The sequence below is a fragment of the Erinaceus europaeus genome, chromosome 13 (genome assembly GCF_950295315.1).
Source record: "Erinaceus europaeus chromosome 13, mEriEur2.1, whole genome shotgun sequence".
In the NCBI taxonomy this organism is placed as follows: Eukaryota; Metazoa; Chordata; class Mammalia; order Eulipotyphla; family Erinaceidae; genus Erinaceus; species Erinaceus europaeus.
In genome coordinates this window covers 100,514,404-100,531,755 of record NC_080174.1, presented here as the reverse complement: position 1 = coordinate 100,531,755, position 17,352 = coordinate 100,514,404, and positions in this window count along the sequence as shown.

Here is a 17,352-nt window from a genome sequence, read left to right as displayed (position 1 = left end):
CAGAGAGATACAGGATATATATGTCAAAGGGGAGAAATACCAAAGTAATCTGAATTCTATAGAAGGGTTTTACATGTTAAATTTCATTTCCACCACAAGTAACCTATAACATTCAGAAATACTGGAAAGTAGAATACATGTTTATTTTTGTCTCAAACAGTACCACTTAGGATAATTATACTATAAGTACAAAGTTCTTGCAAAGAAGGAGGAATAAATGATTAAGAGTTTGAATCAATGACTTAGAATGCTGAACTGAGAACCTTTATTTCATCTGCTTGGTTACTGGACATAGTACTCATTTTGCTCACTCAAGTTACCTTTTAGTCTCAAGTGCAATACACAAGTTTGGCATGACAAGTGACATAGATGACATCTGTGGCTTATATGAACTCTTAACCAAGAACAGAGAAACATGGAGGAAAGAGTTACTAAAGGAAACTGAGTGATTTGCATGTATAAAGTGCAGTTCCCTTGAACAACTTTTACTGAGAAGAACCCTCAGGTCTGCTGAACTACTGACAGAGGATAAATCGACTCTAAATGTTGGTGAAGAAGAGTGTGTCTTTGGTGCGTGTAGTTCCTGTTCCTGTCCCTGCAGGCCTGCAAGGCCCTACCTCTCAGTCCAAATGTACCCACGTACACCATACACCCTGAATCCCACTAGCCATAATGCCAGATGTGGGGTACAAAATAATTCTCATTTGTTCTCTTGCAGGCAATGAAAAAGTCATCCCATCTAAAGGAAATGGTGCACACTCTACAACGACTATTAGAGCCAAAATCTCTGAGTCACAGCTGCCTGCACAAGGCAATTTGGCTACTGGAAAATTCTGGTTAATGACATTTTTTGAAAACCCAGAGTAACAACTTGACCTGCCAAATATTAGCATGTTTTTTATCATTTTACCTTTTTTTTTTTTTTTGCCTTGGTTAACTATCACCTTCTTTCACCAGAGAAATAAAGCAGGTAAACTGAAAATTGTGCTGTAATGCAACTCAACCTCAAATCTAAATGAGTCACTCCCAGGGGTGAAAGTGGAGCTAAAAGGGGGTCTGTTGCTAACTGGGCTTTGGAATCTCTGAATGTGCCACAGGGACACTCTCCAATTGTCTCCTTGCTGAGAAGTCTTCAAGTCTTAGGAGACTAAAGTCTTCAAGTCTTAGGACACTAAAGTCCCTGAGTGTCAATCAGAAGCACAGGCCTACCCGCCCACAAATTGATGACTGGGTGAGAACAGAGAAGTCCCCAGCCAGCAACCCCTTCCACCCCAGTTCAGTGGCAGGTGAGGTGCCCCCCCCCTGCACTCCAGCCAAAGGTGATGGAGAGGCAACAGTGCTTCAATCTCCCTAACAAAGCCCCTGCAGAATCAATCAACACTGAAGACGGTTCTGCTGGCAATGGCCATATTTGAATCCATACAAGAGTGCCACCGCTGATAAATCCCAAGACGTTCACCGAGAGCGACAGGCTTGTGGGGTCCCCCAGCCAGGAGGAGCCCAGAGTTTCCTGGGCCAGTGCAGGCAGGTCCTCTCTGCTAGCCACCTCGCCCAAGCTCGCCACCCCCTCCCCACCTCTTGCAACTCTTCTCTCCTTTAGGCTCCCCAAGTCTAATTCGTACCAACACCCGGGGCGCATCGCAGGGATGGGTGGTGGGGGTGGGGTGAGGTGGTGGGCAGCGGCCCCAATACACACACACCCCAGCCAACCCACCTGGCCGCACCCGCCACCCCCTGGCCAAGGCGCACAGGGCTGTGCTCATCACATCATTATTTCTCCCGCAAGAGAGGGAAGGGGCGCGAGCAACAACAGCTGCTGCCAGGGGAGGCTTGGTTACAAAATCCTTGTCCAGATAGCACCTCACTTAGCAACCTCCCCTAAAAAAGCCCGCGCATTTGCTCAAACTTGGAAAGCAGGGCATTGGCCACCCCCTGCCAGCGCACGCCTTCCCCCCACCCCAGTCACAGCAGTTGAGGCCACCCCACACCAGCGACCCCACACCTCTCCTTTCCCGCGGGTCCCAGAGAGCGTCACCACACGGAATTGACCAAGGAGGTTGGGGGTGGGGGTGCAATGTGTCGCCTGCCCCACCACCACCATGGTGGTTGCCCCTCAGGCTCAGGAACCCGAGTCCCAGTCAGCATGTAGCCCTCTTGCTGGTCAGCCCCTCCATGGGTCTGCAAATTGGGAGGGAGTTAAGACACAGCTGTATGGTCAGTGCCACACGTGCATGTAGGACCTTTCTTTGTTGGGGCTGTTTGAAATCAGATGTCTGCTCATCTCTATTTCTGATACACAAAGGCTGGATCTGAGGGATGGACAGTAGCACAGCAGGTTAAAAATAACAACAACAAAAAAGAGGGGGAAATGGCCTCCAGGAGCAGTGGATTTGTAGTACAGGCACCAAGCCCCAGAGATAACCCTGGAGACAAAAAGAAAAAATAAAGAAAGTTTGGGTACTACTATGCAATTCCTGCAAACTCCTGCTTAGAAGATTCCTGTCAAGCCCTGTGTGTCATCATATATATATATACCTCCAGGGTTATTGCTGGGGCTCAGTGCCTGCACCACGAATCCACCACTGCTCCTAGAGGCCAATTTCCCCATTTGTTGCCTTTATTGTTGTTGTTATTGTTGCCATTGATATTGTTGTTGTTTAATAGGACCGAGAGAAATGGAGAGAGAAGGGGAAGACAGAGAAGGGGAGAGAAAGATAGACACCTGCAGATCTCCTTTACCATCTGTGAAGCGACACCCACGCAGATGTGGAGCCAGGGGCTCAAACTGGGATCCTTAGGCCTGTCCTTGTGTTTCGTGCCATGTGTGCTTAACCCAGTGCGCTATACTTGGCCCTTGTGTCTTATATACTTATGTGCATTACATCACAATATGTGCTTTACATGTGCTGGACACTGCACAGTGCAGTAAATGTACTCACAGTGCACTGTGTGCTGTATGAGGTGTAGCAAATGTGTGTGATGCACTAGTAGTCTGCACCACACCGTGCATATATGTATATGGTTCACACAGGAGTGCAGGCTGCATGTACAGTTCATACTGCATAGATAATAAAATATAAGGCCTTGCCTCTTCATGCTGCAGATGAATAATCTGAGCTCAGAAAGGAAGCATCCAAGCAGGTAAAGTGGAGGTGCCTGGTTCCATCACACGTTCAATTCCATCCTGGCTCTCAAGATGTCACAGAGCATCTTCCTTACTGCATAAAGTGTTCTACATGCATCTCCCAAGCACATCACCCCACCTTCTTGTGATGCTGCCATTACTGTGATCTCAATTTTAAAGGTGAAATGGAAACTCAGAGAATTTAAGTAAATGTCAAGAGTCACAAAATAAGTAGCAAAACTCAGACACGGAGCCAAGTCCTCAAGCTCCAAGCCCCGTGGTTTTTCCAGGCTCCTGCAGATTCATTGAGATTCCTTGTGCTCTGCAGCTTTAATGCCAACCACGGCACTTTGATTTGAAGGATGATGATTCCCTTAAAGTCCTGGAATTCTTTGTTGCTGGTGGTAGGGCTGCATGTGGGGGTCAGAGCACTCACATGCAGCCATGTAGCCGTGATGACCTCATGTCCCATCACATAAGCCCAGAGTCCAGCTCCCCATGGAAGCAGTCCCCAGCCCATCATAGCCCCTGCCAATAATAACCTAGTCACCATGGTCACCAGGATGTCTGTATCTTGCTTTCTGACAATGGCTGTTTCATTGCTTTATCACAGGCTAACTTCAGAAGTCCTGAATATACAGATTTTATTTTCATAGGACAGGTGCCCTTTGCTTGGTCCAGGTATCACTGTCATGGCCTCTGTGGGATGAGTATAAGGCTCAGAGCTTCCTTAGCCTCTGACACACAGAGGACACAGAGGGGTCTCTCATCTGAAAGCCCCATGGGCTATGCAAATGACACGAAACTACCCATTACACATGTCTTCAGATTTGAAGGCCCTCTTCTGTCCTTGTGTCCACACACTGCCTTCTTCCCTATCTGTTCACCCTTTTACCCACACTTGAAAATGCCCCTCCCCTCTCAGGAAAACTTGCTGGACTAATGTGAGCAGAAGGAATTGTTTATCTTTCTAGTTACTACCCTCACAATCTCAGACACTATATAAAACTCACGTCTAACGCTTCCTAGCCCCATGGGCTCATGTTTCTGACAGCAGGATTCTGTGCATTTTCTCAGCACCCAGACAGCACTGACACATACTGAGAACTAAACATAATATGTGTCAACATGACAAAGTGCCACATTTAGATGTTGGTCCCTTCTCTTTGTCTACAGGGTGGTCTCACCTCTGGGTGAAGGCACTCCTTATCTGCTCCTCTCAGAGGAGGTTTTAACAGACACATCTCATGCTTTCTTAGGGAAAAGATCTAATCACAACTAGTTACTGCACTTCAACATCCTCTGAGAGAAGTGATGTAGCAGATGAATGTACTAAGGACAGACTGAACTAGTTAACATGAAAAGTCACCACCACCCTATAGCCTGAGACAGCCCTCAACTGTGAATACTGCACTGTGTGTATCTAGTGGAGAGATAGAGAGACAGACACAGAAAGAGAGAGAGAGAGAGATATGGAGGGGTCAGGCACAGCAATAGTGCTTATCTGGTATGCAAAGGATGGTAGAATATATGAGAGTGGAAAACATGAACATGATCTTGACTCCCCTTGAATGATCACTGGAGTACAGGAGGGTCTGAACATCTGATCCCTCATAACCCAAACACCTGTGACCTGATCTGGAAATCACAGGGACACAGAATACAGGACTTGAAAGAGCCCTGAGGGTCATCTGGTTGAACACATATGAGCTTCAAAAATGAGAGATGCTGAGATATTGCTCAGCTGAGGACCAGATAGGAAGAGAGGTCCTTTACTGAGGGATACACAAGGGTCACCCCCAAGCCCTGGCCCTTTGGAAATGAGTGAGCCACAGGAACAGGAAGAGAGCCCACCAACTCTCTCACAGGGATGGATGTGATCCTGAGCCTTCTGCCTACCATGCGCCTCACTCAGGTCTTGTAGGGACGTATCCTCAAGAGGGCAGGTATTCTGTTATTCCAGAAACCTTCTATCCAGTGTGGAGGGTTTGCTTTATGATGCAGGTGACATTCAAATAAATACACATTAACTGACATCTTTTGAAAGTGGCTTCCCTAGGGAACATGTCATTTCTGAAGAAAAGAATGATCATTAGACCCAGTCTCTAAAGAGTGGAATTGATGGGAAACTTGAAGCATCAGCTTTGTTGGATGTGACAGGTGCATATTTGATGTCCATTGATGGGTAATGACGGCACAAGATGTGCGGCACAACTGAAGGCTGCTGCTGGAAGCAGGGATATAAAATGTACCTCTGTACCTCGCTCATGTCTGCCCCTGGAGAGCTCCCCATAGGCAGGGGAGCCCCTGAGTTTTTATGGGCTTTGGGACAAAGCACTGCTGCTATTCAGGCAGAAGAGCTTCCTGGGAGTGTTGCTGCCCAGGCTCTGACATTCAGAAACCTTCCACAGAAGGTCAGCTCACTTGAAGGCCTGACCACCAGCTCTGTGGTATGTGTCTCTTCCTTTTTCTTGTTCAGCTCATGAGAGGAGCTCAACATGTTTACATGGAAAGTGCACTCATTCCTCTGTGAGCATAGCCCCCTAACACCCCCAAAGCTGTACTGGACAGTGCCTTCCAGGCTACAGGTTTAGGGGACAGGGGTTGAGAGCAGTTGCTTAGCATCATCTTTTTTGGAAATTTATAGAAGACTTTCATATTTCTCCAGGTTTCCTTCCTCTTTCTGTGTCTCTCTATCTGCATGCCTGTCTATATCTCTCCTCTTTTTGAACCACACTCCACATCATGGTATTTTATTTTTATTGGCCTGTTGAAATGCCCATGTTTTAAATTGAGGGCATAGAACATGTCTAGGAAGTAATGAGAATGGCTTTATCTTGTGTGCCCTTTTTGAAGATTAGTCAATAGCTGTGCCCTTTCTCTTTACACTCTGGGTGGACTTAATCTCCTCCACTCTTAAAACGGAATGCATTTGCACTGATGGGCCCACTGTGGGCTTTCACTCAGCATCTCTGTGGAAGGTGTGCCCTCCAGAAGGCTCCATAGAAGCAGAGGAGTAGAACTGAAGGTGGAAATATGCCCTCAGCTGCAGCTTCTCGGTGGTGCTACTCTCTGTTGACACAATTTTTTTTAACTTTTGTAGATGTCTAGGTCAGTGCTGACCTGTCCCCTGGCCACAGACTCCTTCTTCTGCTGTATCTGTGTTCATCTGCTGCGTACAAATGTTAAAGTTCCTGATCTGAGGATTTGTTGGATTTTGCCTAAAGGGTGCACTGCTTCTCTGAGACTACTACTACTTTTTCAGCTCTTACACGGGAAGCAGGGCAGTGAGTAGGATTTCTTGCTGCTTTATTTCTAGGTTAAATGAGGTTCTGAAGTGGTTGTCATAGAAGAAAAAAAAGTGTTAGAAATGGTTGCTCTTTTTCAAGTCATGTTGGTGTCCTCAGCTGAGAATAAGTTGCACATCTGCCTTTGAGAATTCTAGATGAATCCCACAGATCCTAGAGCCAATTCTCCATGCAGAAGCCCCCACAAGCCACTTAGGGAGATTCAATTCAGATTGAATTGTGGACATGATATATGCAATAATAACTGGGGTGTATTGAAGATTTGCTACAGGTCCTCAGGCATGGTAAGGGCTAGACTGTAATGGATGAATTATTTCCCCTGTCAATTATATTTCTGATGTCCATTTGTGAGGTTTGCTCCTTTCTTTCAAGAATCTATAGATGATCAGAATGGCAAGTGCCATGCATTGTCCATGGTGCTGCCTGCAGTGGTGATGAAGGTCGTTAGACTCCTGTGCATACATGTTGAGATGACACTGTGCACACCTATCAAGCTGACACCATATATGCATGCCTAATATGATGACACTGTGTAACCTAGTGAGAAGGGGTCAGTGCACACCTTCTGAGACAGTGTGCACACCTAGTGAAATAGACTCAGTGTACACCCTAGCAAAAAGGACTTAGAGCAAGAATGCAGTTGATGATTTTACTAACTAGAAGTAATCTTAAATGTCTTTTCCTAAGTTTCCTTTTCTTGCACCTTCTATTATTTGCCCATAAAGAGAAACCATTTCAAAGTCCTGGTAGAATCATTGGGACCACTTAGAAACAAGTCATTTTTCAGGAATCAAAGAGATACTTCCAGATGTTGAGTTCAACTATGGGTCACCAACTTCAATTTGATCACTGTACTCTCCCAGTGTGCATACACACTCTCACTCTCATGCCTTCCCTCCCTCCCTTACTACCTCTCTCCCTCTGGTGCACTGAGCAGAGCAGCCTCTGTGAAGACTTCTGTGTGCACAGGAGCTCCGCGCGCTGGAGCTTTGGGTCCCTAGCGGGCCTTCCGGCGCGGGGCTGCACGGTCCTGCAGGGAACTTTGCAGCGCCCGGGGCTGGGCTGGAGTGCACCGCGGTGGAGGCCGCAGCCTCCTTGGGACATGCGCCCGGGCCCTCCGAGGTCCCCATGTCCCCGCTTGACCCGCGGGTCCCTGCGCAACAGTTGTCTGTTTGGAGGGACTCGGGGGGTGGGGTGAAGAAGGGTGGGCCAGGGACCTGGGCTGGGGCGTGCGGTGCGAGGCACCACGGGCTGAGAGTCCCCCTAGGCATGCAGGGGGCTGGCCCCTCTGGTGGAGCGCGCACTGGCCGCCCCCCAGTGTGCAGGTGCCTCCCTGGGCGCTGAGTGCGCAGGCGCCAGCCGCTGGCACAGAAGGAAACCGGGCTTGAGCGCTGGACCAACAGGAACCCTGACTGACTGACCAAGGGAGCCTGGAGTCTCGGAGGCAACAGGACTACGAAGCCTGCCTAGGGGCCCGCTAGCCATGTGGCCCGGCACCTGCTGAGCCTGGAGCACTCGAGGATGTGCACGCTGAGGAAGGTGCGACTGCGGGGCCGGTCAGGTCGGCGCGGAGGAGGGGGGTGGCGGGTGGCGGGGTAGGGTCCCCGCGGAGCGCGCGGGTGTGGGCGGGGGACCCTGCGCGAGACTGTGTGGGGGCGGGAGCGCGTAGGTCGCTGCTCCTGAGCCAGAGCGAGGTCCCCCCGCACCTGTGCGTGGGACCGCGATTTGGCAGCGTGGCCCCGCGCCCCGGCGGCACTGAGTGCCCGGAGCCAGCGTGTGCGTCCTGCACCGTGGCGGGGTCCCTGGGTCCTGGGCTCTGGGGTGCACGGTGGGCGCCGAGTGGGACGCCACGGAGGTGCGACTGTCCCTCCTTGGCCTTGTAAGCCCAGTAGGCGGGAGACCCATGGAGGGGCTGACTGGCGAGAGGGCTACATGCTGACTGGGACTCGGGTTCTGGCTTAGAAGGGGCAGCCGCCTTGGTGGTGGTGGGGCAGGCGGCACATTGCACCCCCCCCAACCTCCTTGGTCAGTTCCGTGTGGTGACGCTCTCTGGGACCCGCGGGAAAGGAGAGGTGTGGGGTCGCTGGTGCGGGGTGGCCTGGGCTGCAGCGACAGGGGTGGGGGGAAGGCGTGCGCCGGCAGGAGGTGGCCGATGCCCCCCTTTCCAAGTGCAAGAGAGTTGCCTGGGCCTTTTTAGGGGTGGTTGCTAAGCGAGGCGCTACCCAGCGCAGGATTTTGTAACCAAGCCTCCCCTGGCAGAGGCTGTCGCTGCTTGTGCCCCTTCCCTCTCTTGCGGGAGAAATAATGATGTGATGAGCACAGCCCTGCGCGCCATGGCCAGGGTGCGGCGGGTGCGGCCAGGTGGGCTGGCTGGGGTGTGTGTGTAGGGGGGCCGCTGCCTACCGCCTCGCCCCACCCCCACCACCCACCCCCGCGATGCGACCGGGGTGTTGGGACTAATTAGACTTGGGGAGCCTAAAGGAGAGAAGAGTTGCAAGAGGTGGGGAGGGGGTGGCAAGCTCTGGCGAGGTGGCAAGCAGAGGGGACCTGCCTGCACCACCCCAGGAAGCTCTGGGCTAGTCCTGGATGAGGGACTCCATCAGCCTTTCGCTCTCGGTGAAGGTCTTGGGATTCAGAATCCATGATTTATCAGTGGTGGCAATATTGTATGGATTAACAATATGGCCATTGCCAGCAGAACCGTCTTCAGTGTTGATCGATTCTGCCTGGGCTGCTTTAGGGAGATTGAAGTGCTGTAGCCTCTCCATCACCTTTGGCTGGAGTGTGCTGGGGAGGCCACCTCACCTGCCACTGAACTGGGGGTGGAAGGGGTTGCCAACGGGGGGATGTCTCTGTTCTCACCCAGTCATCAGTTTGGGGGCCGGGAGGCCTGTGCTTCTGATTGACACTCAGGGGCTTTAGTCTCCTAAGACTTGAAGACTCTTCTCAGCATAATCAGAGAGTGTCCCTGTGGCACATTCAGAGATTCCAAAGCCCAGTTAGCAACAGACCCCCTTTTAGCTCCACTTTCACCCCTGGGAGTGACACATTTAGATTTGAGGTTGAGTTGCATTACAGCAGAATTTTCAGTTTACCTGCTTTATTTCCCTGGTGAAAGAAAGGTAATAGGTAACCAAGGCAAAAAAAAAAAAAAGGTAAAATGATAAAAACATGCTAATTTTTGGCAGGTCAAGTTGTTACTCTAGTTTTTCAAAAAATACCATTAATCAGAATTTTCCAGTAGCCAAATTGTCTTGTGCAGGCAGCTGAGACTCAGAGATTTTGGCTCTAATAGTAATTGTAGAGTGTGCACCATTTCCTTTAGATGGGGTGACTTTTTCATTGCCTGCAAGAGAACAAATGAGAATTATTTTGTACCCCACATCTGGCATTATGGCTAGTGGGATTCAGGGTGTATGGTGTACGTGGGTACATTTGGACTGAGAGGTAGGGCCTTGCAGGCCTGCAGGGACAGGAACAGGAACTACACGCACCAAAGACACTATCTTCTCCACCAACATTTAGAGTCAATTTATCCTCTGTCAGTAGTTCAGCAGACCTGAGGGTTCTTCTCAGTAAAAGTTGTTCAAAGGAACTGGACTTTATACATGCAAATCACTCAGTTCCCTTTATTAACTCTTTCCTCCATGTTTCTCTGTTCTTGGTTAAGAGTTCATATAAGCCACAGATGTCATTGATGTCACTTGTCATGTCAAACTTGTGTATTGCACTTGAGACTAAGTGGTAACTTGAGTGAGCAAAATGAGTACTATGTCCAGTAACCAAGCAGATGAAATAAAGGTTCTCAGTTCAGCATTCTAAGTCATTGTTTCAAACTCTTAATCATTTATTCCTCCTTCTTCGAAAGAACTTTGCACTTATAGTATAATTATCCTAAGTGGTACTGTTTGAGACAAAAATAAACATGTATTCTACTTTCCAGTATTTCTGAATGTTATAGGTTACTTGTGGTGGAAATGAAATTTAACATGTAAAACCCTTCTATAGAATTCGGATTACTTTGGTATTTCTCCCCTTTGACATATATAACCTGTAACTCTCTGTAGTTAGGTTTTTTAAAATGGTATAAGTTACAAAATAAATAATAGCAATTAATAATAATACTCAATAGAAAAAGTCCTTTGGGGGGCTGGCAGTAGTGCTTCAGGTTGAGCATACATAGTACGAAGTGCAAGGACCTGTGAAAGTATCCCAGCTCAAGCCCCAGCTCCCTACCTACAAGGGAGTTGCTTCACAGGTAGTGAACCAGGTCTGCAGTCATCTCTTTCTATTCCCCTATCTTCCCTTCCTCTCTCAATTTCACTCTGTCCTGGGACCAGATGGTGGCACACCTAGTTGAGTGCACATGTTACAATGTGCAAGGACCCAGGTTTGAGCCAGGTCCCCACCTGCAGGGGGAAAGCTTCACAAGTGTTGAAGCAGGGCTGCAGGTATCTCTCTGTCTCTCTCCCTCTCTATCACCCTCTTCCCTCTTGATTTCTGGCTGTATCTATCCAATAAATAAATCAATAAAGATAAAAAAGGGCGTTGGGTGGTAGCGCAGCGTGTTAAGCACATGTGGCGCAAAGTGCAAGGACTGGCATAAGAATGCCGGTTCGAGCCCCTGGCTCCCCACCTGGAGAGGAGTCACTTCACAAGTGGTGAAGCAGGTCTGCAGGTGTCTCTTTTTCTCTTCCCCCTCTCTGTCTTCCCCTTCTCTCTCCATTTTTGTCTGTCCTATCTAACAATGATGACATCAATAACAACAATAATAAAAATCAACAAGGGCGACAAAAAGGAAAAATAAATATTAAAAAAAGAAAAAAATTCACTCTGTCCTATCCTATAAAAAAAAGTGCTTTGCAGAATTTAAATACATTGTATTTCATGTACCTAGAACCTGACCATTTTGAAAGTAAAGGATAATAATGGGGCTTTTTTTTAATTGTTAGAGGATCTGTTATTGCTCTTAACAGAGTATCTTTCATGAAATGCACATAGGGTAAAGAGATGCCTTGATGCTTTTGTTATTTAAAACAACATATTGAGGTGACGACTAGGAGATAGCTCACTTAGTAGAGCACACACTTTGCCATGCTAAGGATTCATAGGAGCACCATGCAGAGGGGAAACTCCATGAGTGGTAAAGTAGTGCTGTGGTGTTTCTCCACCCTCTCTCCCCCCTCTCTATTTCTGTCTCTCTCTCTCTCTCTCTACCCGTTTCTATATTCCATCTTCTGTATGAAAAAAAAGAGAAAATAGTCTACTTGGAATGGTTGATTGTTGCAGACACTGGTGGCAAAAAAGTAAGTATATAATATTGATTTAAGAAAACATGGAAGTCATAGTTTCTCAGTTGCCCAAGTTATTGAATAATAGGCACTTTGACTACAGATTTTAAAGGAGTGTTAATTAAATATATTTTATTGACACACATAATAGATATGCCCTGGTCTTTCACTGGACACAATAAAAATAACTATGCCTTTGTGCCCTGGGCAGAAGGGAGTCCTGTGTCAGCACTGCCAGTACATTGGTTATGAAGAGTTGTGTTCAGGAAGTCAGTCGTAAGGACAAGATGAGTCAGTGGGCAGCACATATACCTTACCATGAGTTTTAGTCTTGGCACCACATGGGAGTACCATGGATAGCACTGTGGTAGCTCCCCTGATGAGGTAGAATGATGATGTGATACTCCTCTCCTGTCCCCCAGATAGTGAAGAAAGAAAAAGGGCCAAAGAGGTCTCTCAGTAGTGTTATCTGCCACGCATGAAGCCATAAATTGATGTTGCATATGTACAAGGCTCAGAGCTCATTTCTGGTACTACATTAAAACAAATAAATAAACAGGAAGTCAGCAAGCAGAGTGTTCTCGTGCAGTTAAATCACTTGTAAGGACTGACAAAGTTGCTTACTTGGATAATGCAGAGCTTTGCCACCTGTGTGACCCAAGTTTGAGCCTGGGCCCCCATAGCATTGAAGAAAGCCTCAGTGTTCTGGTCTCTCTCACTCTTTCTACATCTGCCCATTAAAAAGAAAAGTTATTCTTCATCCACCATAGTTTTACTTAATGCTGTTTTCATCAAACAGTCCATTCCCGGAAGACTGACATTTTCTTTGTCTGGGCTCCTTAGTGTATAAGATGGTTTGTGTGTGTGTGTGTGTGTGTGTGTGTGTGTGTGTGTGTGTGTGTGTGTGTGTGTGTGTGGTGTCAGGGCTCTCCTTTGAAACGCCAAGTCTCAGCGCTGTCCTGTGGTGTGCCAGACACAGATAGGAGCACTTACCCTGCCTTCTAGCCTGAACAGTAGTGACAAGGAATGGACTGAGCTGTCCATGGCAGCTGGAGTTCAGTAACCACTGCTCTGCTTTTTCAGCCATTACTTTCTGCCCCTATGCTGTGGAGATGCTTCTCAGTCAGCAGCTCCTGGTCCTCACATTCAGTCCCTTGGAGTGACAGTCCTCTTGGGCTGATCTGTCATTTCTCAGAGAGAATATTATAGGGCTCACTCTTGAGAAAATGTGCGTCTCCTGAATTATTCCCAGTCATTTTTCCATGATGGATGCCTCCAGGTTTTATTCTTAAACTCTCTTTCCTGCTAGAAGAAGTTGTCCTGCACTCTTGCCCTTGTGATTGGACCTCCATAGACATTTGCATGTAAATTTCCTTGGACTATTATATTTGCCTTTCTGAGAGTCTTGCTATTTTCAAAATGGGTTCTGCTTTGTCTAATGGGAACCATTCCTGTTTGAGAATTTTGGTATCCAGGGATAAGATAACATGACATTTATTTATTTATTTTTGAGCTGAGACAGAAACTTGCCTTTTGAGCAGAGGGAATTCTTGGGAGGAAGGCTGAAAGGAAGTGGGGCCTAGAATTGTTGCTTGGTGCCAACAGCTTAGGTGGTGACTGTCTGTACACAGAGCAACATGGCCACTTTACTGTGAATTCAGGCAAGAATCTGGTTGTCTGTCCATGGCAACCACAGTAAAGTATGAGTTTTTCTAAAATAATAATAATAATTACATGAAAACTACTGAAGAGCAAGATTTTCAGTCTTCAGCTGATATTCTCATCTGGTGTAGTCATAGAATAACAAAAAAGAAAACTTTTAATGAGTCATTGCTAAAAAGGAACATTTGCAACAAGACTTTCCTTAAAATCATAGAAAATATTTTAACAGTAACTTTGTAAGTTTAGGTAGGCATTACCTTTAAAATGATGTACTATACTCTGCACAAAAGAAAAAAGTACTGAACTAATCCACCAGAACCTGTAAGTATATATGTTAAGCCAGCCAAGATGTCATTATCCCCTTATCCGTCATGAAAAGTTGTCCTGCTCTCCTGCATGAGGATGAATTGGAGCCCCCCTGGGGTGACAGTTCAAGTGGTATCATTGAGTTTTGATCCTAATACTCAAAAGGGGACAGAATCAATGCTGATTTGATAGGATTGTCACAAGGATGAAGTGAAACTGTGGCTGTACAGCATACAGCATTTAGAGAAGCTCCAGAGGTGACTCAGCAGGTAGAACACAGAGCCTGTGTGTGTGAGAGTCCCAAGTTCAATCCCTGGTATGTACATGCTAGAGTTGTTACTGATTCTCTCTTTCTCCTAAATAAGTACATACATACACAATGAAATTTCCCCCCTTTTTATTTGATAGGACAGAGAGAAATTGAGAGGAGGGTGAGGAGACAGCCAAAGAGAAAGAGGAAACACTTGCAGTACTGTGTCACTGCACATGAAGCATTCCTCCTGCAGATGGGGACTTGGGACTTGAACACCAGTGCCACTACAACATGTGTGCTCAACTGGGTGCACCACTGCCCAGTCTCCATATTTTAAAAATAAAGCATTTAGCATAGTGCTCACTGTCATGCTCAATGAAGCTGGTTCATTGGGACCCATTTGCAGCCATCTTGCATAGGTTGTGACCAGGCCATCTTCATATTACCATCCACCCAGAAAATAATGATTTACAGGACAGTTCTTACATGGGTTACTTGTTCATCCTTCCATGATAGGTATCTACACACCATTCCCACCATCAATTTTGCCCCACCACTGTGCATTGGGTCCCTGATAGCCACTCAACTCCCTTCCGTGGGCTTTCTGCAGTGGAGAACATCTAGTCTGGTTTTCACCCAGTGTTTTATCTTTCTTTCTTTAAATTTTTTTTTTATTTATTCCCTTTTGTTGCTCTTTTTTATTGTTGTAGTTACTACTGTTGTTGTTGTATAGGGCAGAGAGAAATGGAGAAAGGAGGGGAAGACAGAGAGGTGGGAGAGAAAGACAGACACCTGCAGACCTGCTTCACTGCCTGTGAAGCGACTCCCCTGCAGGTGGGGAGCTGGGGGCTCAAACAGGGATCCTTACACCAGTCTTTGCGCTTTGTGCTACATGCACTTAACCCACTGTGCTACCGCCCAACTCCCTGTGTTTCATCTTTCTTAAGTTCCACTTATAAGTGAGATCATATAGTGTTCATTCTTCTCCTTTTGATTGATCTCACTTAACATGATTTCTTCAAGTTCCATTCAAGATGGGGCAAAAGAGATTGTTACATCATTTTAAATAACTGAATAGTATTCCATTATGAATATAGACCACAATTACCTTTCTCTTCTATTCCATTCTTCTTCCTCCTCCTCCTTCTCTTCTCTTCTCTTCTCTTCTCTTCTCCCCTCCCACCACCTCCCCTCCCCTCCTCTCTCTCTCCCCCCCCTCTCCGAACAGGGGCTTAAATCCAGGTCTTTAACATGGTAATATGTGTGTTTAATTGGATGCACCACTGCCTACCCCTAGACGCTAAATTTCTTAACCACCTGTCTGTTGTTGGACATTTAGCATGGTCTGTTGTTGAGCTATTTTCCCAGAGAATTATGGCTGCTGTTCTGAATGTGAAACCATGTGGGTGAAGTCTTAAGCTTTTGTCTCCAAATCCAAGCTACTTTTCTGTCCCCCCGCCCAACGCTTGGGAAGCAAGGTGAGTGTCCCAATGAGAACTTAGATGTGGTATCAGTACCACTTTCTGATCCACAGGGTGGGCCAAGTAACACTCTTCACCTTCTATGGAATAGCATCTCACCATCAAAATCTCCCCATCCCCCCAGACCCCCTGCCCCTGCCACCTTTCTTCTGGAGAGACAGCTCTTAAAAAACAGTGCCTGGGGAGTTGGGCGGTGGCGCAGTGGGTTAAGTGCATGTGGCACAAAGCACAAGGACATGCGTAAGGATCCCTGTTAGAACCCCCAGCTCTCCACCTGCAGGGGAGTCACTTCACAAGTGTTGAAGCAGGTCTGCAGGTGTCTGTCTTTCTCTCACCTCTCTGTCTTCCCCTCCTCTCCATTTCTCTCTATCCTATCCAACAACAACGACATCAATAACCACAACAACGTTAAACAACAAGAGCAACAAAAGGGAAAATAAATAAATTAAACAAAACAAAAAATACCAGTGCCTGGTCTTATTTAGCTAAGATCTGACTGAAGAGGTCATACTATTCTGTGGATGAGTGAGTGAGACTGTGGGACACATTACAGATTCTCCAGATCTGTCTGACCTTGTCTTGTGAACACTGCCACTTCCTGTGGGCCCAGTACTCTGCTCTTGGGTCCTGTTACTCTGTACCAGTTTCTGATTCACCTACACAAGGACAAGATTCCCTGATTTTTAATTTAATGAATTAATTTATTTAGCCTTTTCCTTGTTTTCTTCTCATTTGTTCTTTATGACCTCACTGAATAGCTACTTCTGCTGTGCCTGTGTCTCAGGTCTTAACTGCCAAAAGTCAATATATCTGTGTGGCCCTGGGTCTCTGCCTGTCTCAGGGAACATTCTGTGGAAGATTTGTTCTCCAGGCTGCCCAGCTAGAGTATGGCACTGTCTTTAGGGGTTGAGATTCAGTGAATGGGCAAGTTTGGCAGTCTCCCAGTGTCCACATAGTTTTTGAATGAATAAATAAATCCACAACCAACTAACTCCATTGTCCACTACTAGAAAGTGTCCTACTGGCATGTTTTCACATTTCTTCTATAAATTGTGTGAGAGAGACAGACGGAGCTAGAGGACCTCATGAGCATGTTAGTGGGTATGAATACTTTTTATTTGCTTGTAATAGGATAACTTTGACTCTTTAAAAATAACTTCAATCTTTTGTAGTATTTTGACAAGTTTTCCAACATTTGTTTTCTGGTTCTATTAAAAACGTAGCACTGAAATCTATACTATAGGCAATTTAGATTTTTTTTTGCCTCCAGGCTTATTGCTGGTGCGCGGTGTTGCGCTGCAAATCCATTGATCCTGGAGGCTGTTTTTTTCCTTTCGTTGCCCTTATTGTTTACTGTTATTGCTGTCATTGTTGTTATATAGGACAGAGAGTAATCACGAGAGAGAGGAAGAAAAGACAGAGAGAGGGAGAGAAGAATAGGCACCTGCAGACCTGCTTCACCGCTTGTGAAGTGATCCCGTGCAGGTGGGGAGCTGGAGGCTCGAACCTGGATCCTTATGCCTGTTCTTGCGCTTTGTACCATGTGTGCTTAACCTGCTATGTTATCTGCCCCCCAGCAATTTAGAATTTTTCACAAACTGTTTATGTTGTCTTTTCAGTCTTTCATCATGATAACTACATATTCCCAAGTCTATACTATGCTGTTTATGTCATCAACCATCATTAGGCCAAGATTTTAGTTTTTTGTAAGGCAAGTTACATTGCTCTTTGAAGTCTGAACATTATTTCTTAGTCTTCAATTTATCTATTTGTTTATATTTCCTTGTTTCTATAATGATATTGTACTAAGGGTCATAGCACACATTTAAAAAGCACTACTATTCCAGGGCCTGGTGGTGGCTCAACTGGCAGAATTGGTAGCACACGCTACCAAGCACAAGGACCCAAGTTCATGTCCTTGGTGTCT